This window comes from Phragmites australis, chromosome 23, assembly GCF_958298935.1.
Source record: "Phragmites australis chromosome 23, lpPhrAust1.1, whole genome shotgun sequence".
In the NCBI taxonomy this organism is placed as follows: Eukaryota; Viridiplantae; Streptophyta; class Magnoliopsida; order Poales; family Poaceae; genus Phragmites; species Phragmites australis.
In genome coordinates, this window is record NC_084943.1 from 17,476,060 (window position 1) to 17,481,955 (window position 5,896).

The 5,896-nt window shown below is 41.5% G+C and overlaps 1 non-coding gene across 1 annotated transcript; it reads right to left on the reverse strand.

The window, feature by feature from the left end:
* Positions 1 to 3,776: 3,776 nt before the first annotated feature.
* Positions 3,777 to 3,910, reverse strand: LOC133906844 (small nucleolar RNA Z247). The gene has a single exon (XR_009907854.1). It is a non-coding gene; the product is annotated as a small nucleolar RNA Z247 (small nucleolar RNA).
* Between the last annotated feature and the right edge of the window lie 1,986 nt (positions 3,911 to 5,896).

The window sequence follows — 5,896 nt, forward strand, 5'->3', positions numbered from 1 at the left end:
TAACTTGTCTTCATAGCCTGGAGGTTGCTTCATAAATACTTTCTCCTCTAGAACACTACGGAGAAACACGTTCTGTACATCTAGCTGGCAAAGACTCCAACCTCTAGATGCTGCAATGGATAAAACAAGCCTGATAGTAGCTGTCTTTACAACAGGAGTGGAAGTATCTTCATAATCAATACCATATTGTTACACTACTACAGAACATGTCATACTTGTCTTAGGTACATTTGCATGCTTAGAGATGAAAATTCCTTTGCTATAAATTATAAGAAGGTCTAGTTAACAAATTTAGAAACTAACATGCCGATTGATGTAGATGCTTCCTTATCTACAATGGCTATATGACATTATTGCGGACCTTGGTGGCACACCACCTGTGGTGATAACCATATTGGCTGATAACAATAGAATGAAGATCACTATCTCCGTTAGCATTGCTTTTTCTAAAGAAGGATATATCACTTTAACAGCATCAAGCTCCGAAACGGACCAAAGACTTATGGCTAAAAGATCTGTTGTTCATGCGCTTCTACAATCAGTTAACCTGCAACTTGGATATATGTTTCCGAACTACAGCTATTTCAAATTAAAAGCGCTTGAACAGAATGACGATGTGCTTGCAATGACTCCTAGGCTTCTCGCGATTATATGCAGCTGAAACGGTTGGTGACATGAACCTGTAGTTTGTAGCTAGGATTATTTCAATAATATTAAATTTTTTCTCTATATTGTTGCTCTTTGTCTATAGGATTTTTACTGGAACACTTGGATGCAGATGGATTATAGCTTGACTTCAATCTTACGTCTTCATGCTCAGCAATGGGGGTACACATTACTTGGTGCTCCATGTAGGAAGGTCCGGGAAGGAAAGTACTAGTCAAACCTTAAGTTTCAGTGTGGTAATAACAGTTTCACTATTTACAGAAGTCCAATGAAACTTCCGTTTGAAGCAACAGCCAGTGCGCTTATTTATGCACTGAATCATTTTGATGTAATATTTGGAGTTGAAATTTTAAATATCAACTATGCATGTAATGGTATTTGATGTAATTTTAGAAATACCTATAGTTTGAATTAATGTATTAAGTGTTTATCATGACTTAAATATTAGAAGAATGGATGCATGTGAATGTGATGCATTTTGGATTGTGCAATTTTTTATATACCAAATATCTATCAATGTTGGTTCTATTTTAGAATCGATACTGAAAATCAGTATCAGTGCTGGTTTGTGGATGGAAGTGACACTGATAATTCATTATCAGTGTCGGTTCATGGATGGAACCGGCATTGATAGTGATTTTCAGTGCCGGTTCCGTAACCGACACTGATAGTCACTGACTATTAGTGCTGAGTAATCAGTGTCAGTTCAAAATCCACCACTGATGATGATTTTGAATTGACACTGATGAGGTGTTCCGTAGTAGTGTTATTTAAACCCTTTAGCAACAAGCATGACCTTGTACCTATCAATAGAACTATATGCCTTTCATTTTATCTTGTACACCAATTTACAATCAATAATATTGCTTCCCCATTTCGGTGATACTAAATGCCATGTTTGATTCTTAATAAGAGCTTTATATTCCTAATCCATTCCATCCTTCCAGGACTTATTATCTAGCGCTTCTTGCAATTTTTGACGTTCCCCAGTTGTAGTCAAGTATCCATACCTGATAGTAACATCGGTATAAATTTTGGACTTACCAATGCCTCTTTGCAATCTCGGACATTATCGCGCTGGTGACTGAGCATGTGCAGAAGATCCATCAGACCAAGTAGCTCGCACATTGAAGTCCTCTGATCCCCCCTCACGCGAAGCAACCAGGACAGTAGGCTGCAGAGGAGGTAGCCCAACCGGTGAAGGCCACGCGTCACAAAGCAGATCCGGGTGCAGCCACATGTGCTAACTCCGATGAGGACTGAGCACCAGCACTGACAAAGTCAACACACGGAAATCCACCGGATCAGCCTCGGTAAGTGGAGCATTGGGCAACACAACAGCGTCCTGCATAAAATCATAAGCATGCATAGTATTTTCAGCAACATCTGCATTTTCGTCCGGATTAGCATTGAGATTAGTATGAATATCAATCACAGGACTGTCTATTGACTCAGCCCCGGATTTAAATTAAACAGATTGACTCAAAGGATATTGAGGAAGAAGAAGGATTTCAGACCGAAGGGGATACCTGCATTGGGACAGTTCGGAAAATGGGAAGACAATCTCATCAAAAACAATATCTCTACAAATATAGATACGGCCAGCTGAAACATCAAGCATTTAATTAAACCCTTTATGCAGATTGCTATATCCAAGGAAGACACACTGTTTTGAACGAAAATTGAAGCTTATGAGAATTGTATGGGTGAAGGTTAGGCCAACAAGCACACCCAAACGTACAGAGACAAGAGTAGTTTGGCTTTTCTTGGAATAGCTTTTCTAAAGGGGTAGCAAACTGAATAACCTTAATAGATGTACGATTAATGAGGTATGTGGATGCAAGGAAGGCTTCATCCCAAAATTTCAAAGGCATCGATGCATGACCAAGGAGGGAGAGACATAATTCTGCTATCTACCAATGTTTTCGTTCAGCTGAGCCATTTTGTTTATGAGAGTGAGGACATGAAACTAGATGAGTTATACCAATCTTTTTTAATAAAGAATTCAAGTTCTCATATCCCCCACCCCTAGTCAGTTTGCACAGCAATGACTTTCCTATTGAACAATCTTTTGACAAGGTTCTGAAATTCATGAAATTTTTGAAAAACCTTATATTCATGCTTGAGCAAATAAATCCAAGTGAATTTGTTGAAGTCATTGATCAAGCTAACATAGTAATTCTTTCTTCCAAAAGAATCAAGGTCAGGGCCCCATACATCTAAAAAAATAAGTTCTAAAGGTACACTTGACACACTAGATGATTTTGGATAAGGTAACTAATGACTCTTAGCCTGCTAATAGGCATCACATATAGACTCTTTATTAACCTCACAAGACCATGGGAGATTCACTAATGACACATTGAACAATCGGTTATGAGTGATGACTAAACGACTGTGCCATCTTTGACAAAGAGGGCTCGAGAACACTTAACACTTGCCTTCTTGATTCTGGTGAACTGGAAGAAAGAGGGTAGAGACCACCTTCACATATGCCTTGAAGAAGAATTTTCTTCGTTGCCTGAACCTTGATCAAGAAAAGATCAAGATGAAATTCTATGAAAGCTCTATTATCAGTAGCAAGACGATGAACAGAAACAAGGTTTTTTGTTGCTTTAGGAACATGAAGAGCATAGTTGAGATGAAGATTACACTAGGGGTGCGAATAATAGCATGAACAATATGATTAATATTCATACTTGCACACTTGTGGTTTTGATTATCTGATCCTTTCCCATATATTTGTCATGAATGGCAAGCTTGTCTAGTTGCTGGTGATGTGATCAGTGGCGCCTGAGTTTGTGTCCACTCCATAGGAATTTATTGCCACACATGCACTTGTTTCTTCTGATACAAACTCTTGATCAAAACGATGCCAGCAATTTACAGCAGTGTGGTTGCTTTTGTAGCATATTTGACACTTGGGGCAATGGAATTGCTGCTATCACCACTGCTGGAGCTGGACCGACCACCATTATTGGTGTAATTGCTTCTATTTTGGCCAGAATTGCGTCCTCGACCACCACGACCATGGCTGTTGAAATCACCATAGCCACAAGACACGACATTTACCGATGACAGAGATCTTCCCTGAAGAAGATCCATCAAAGTTTCAAAACTTAGCAATTGAGCATACAAATTACTTACAATGATTCTCTCATGCGATGATAGTTGATGTTATTGGATTGAAGTCAATATCAAGTCTGGTAACGATGTACAAAACCATCTCTTTGTCATTCAGAGGGTTGCCTGCAGATGCCATCTCATCTCCAAGCTCCTTCATCTTTCCAACATACTAAGCAATAGACATGTTGCCTTTCTGAGTTCTAGCCAACACTATGCGGGTGTTAACCAACCGTGCACGCACTTGTGACAAGAACATCTCTTCGATTGCTCTCCATGCTTGTGCTACTATCTTCATGCTGACCACTTGCATAAGAACTTATCGAGATAGGGAGGACATCAAGTAGCCGATAACTTGTTGATCCAACGCCACCCATCACTCATATGCAAGGTTTGGTGCCTTGGTCACCTTTTATTCTTCCTGGACGTTGAGTTCTCTAGGAGGAGCAACTTCAATCCGTCGAGAAGACCTTCTAGTTATGCACCGCGTATGGCAGGGAGCACCTGAGCCATCCTTAGAGGGTGGTTGTTCTTTGAGCTTCTCTATCACCGAATGGTCAAGCAACGACGGGATGGCCAGGCTAGACAAAGAGGAAGGCGAAGCTTCGCCGATCACCATAGATGAGTTTGGTAGAGGAGGTGGCTCTGTTACCATGTAAATCTTGCTTGAAGGGTCTTATCCCCCATAGGGGTCATGGCTATGTGTTTATATGAACTAGCAAAATGCGGCTAGAAGATTATACGGAGATCGAGTTCGGTACAGGAAGGAGTTAGGAAGGAGTCAGACTCAATCCTGAGTACATGTGATCATACAAAATCTTTCTATATCTCTAGACCAAATCAATCTACTTCTATCTATTCCCATGTACCTAACCTTCTGTTAAACCAAATACAAGTTTGACTCTAACAATGTGAGCCTATTGACTGTTGCCCTTTTGAAGAAGAAGGAAACACCTCCATCAAGGCAATGCTTGATTCTTCTATCCATTCACTAGTATAGAAAGGGTCATCAATGTTGGCTCAAAAATACTTTCAGTGCTAGTTTTTGAACTGACACTAATAGTCCGTGATTATCACCACCGGTTCATAAGTTCAACTAGCAGTGTTGCTATTTTCTAGGAAACAAAAAGAAAAAACTACCGCAAACGAGTATCAGTGCCGGTTCTCGAAGCAGAATATATTACAAACACAAATCAGATGCAGTTGCACATATGAGTTCTGATTATCACAAACACTTACACAAACAATAGCACAGATAAGTTCCGATTATCACGAACACTTGCACAAACAATTGTACATATCAAACACAGAACACAGAACAAGCATTTGCATAGATCAGTTCTGATTATCACAAAAACTTGCACAAACAATTGCATAGATCATTAATCCTAAATGAGGAGAATCCCATTAGTAATCACAAACATTCACACAAACAAACATTTGCACCGACACCAGTGCATCCGCGGCCCTGCTCCGATCATCCAATTCCGTCACTAATCCTAAACGAGGATAGAGAGAATGGGGATTAATTTCACAACACAACGGAATGGGGAACAAAAACAAATCCAACTTTGCAAAATGGAGAAGGGCACGTGGGCAGAGGCGCTACAGATGCAGAGGTGCCGGGCACGGTTGGATTAGCTAGCGACCGTGAGAGCCGGTGACGATAGAGATGGGCAGAGGAGCCAACAATGCGCCAGGGCGAGGTGGGGCCTCGGTGGCCCAGCGCAGGGCAGCCTGGATCTAGAGGGAAATAGGCGGGCGAGCCGGCGCCAGCCGAGGCAGGCAGAGGAGGCAACGACAAGCTAGTCGAGGCCGGCAGAGGAGCTAATGGCGCGCCAGGCTGAGGCAGGGCTTAGGTGGCTTGGCACGGGGTAGCCTGGATCATAAAGTCACCTTGTGCACGCGGAGGAGGGAGGTGGGGAGAGAGAGGAGGTGAGGGGCTGAGGGCGAACTACGAGTGCGTGGGGACTTAGTAGAAATCAGCATACGTGAGGACGTGAGGGTGAGCAAAAGTTGTTTCAATGAAAATTTTGAGTCCAGTCCTCCCATCAGTGTTCGTTCGAATTACAAACTGGCATTGATAGAATCAGTGCCGGTTTATATC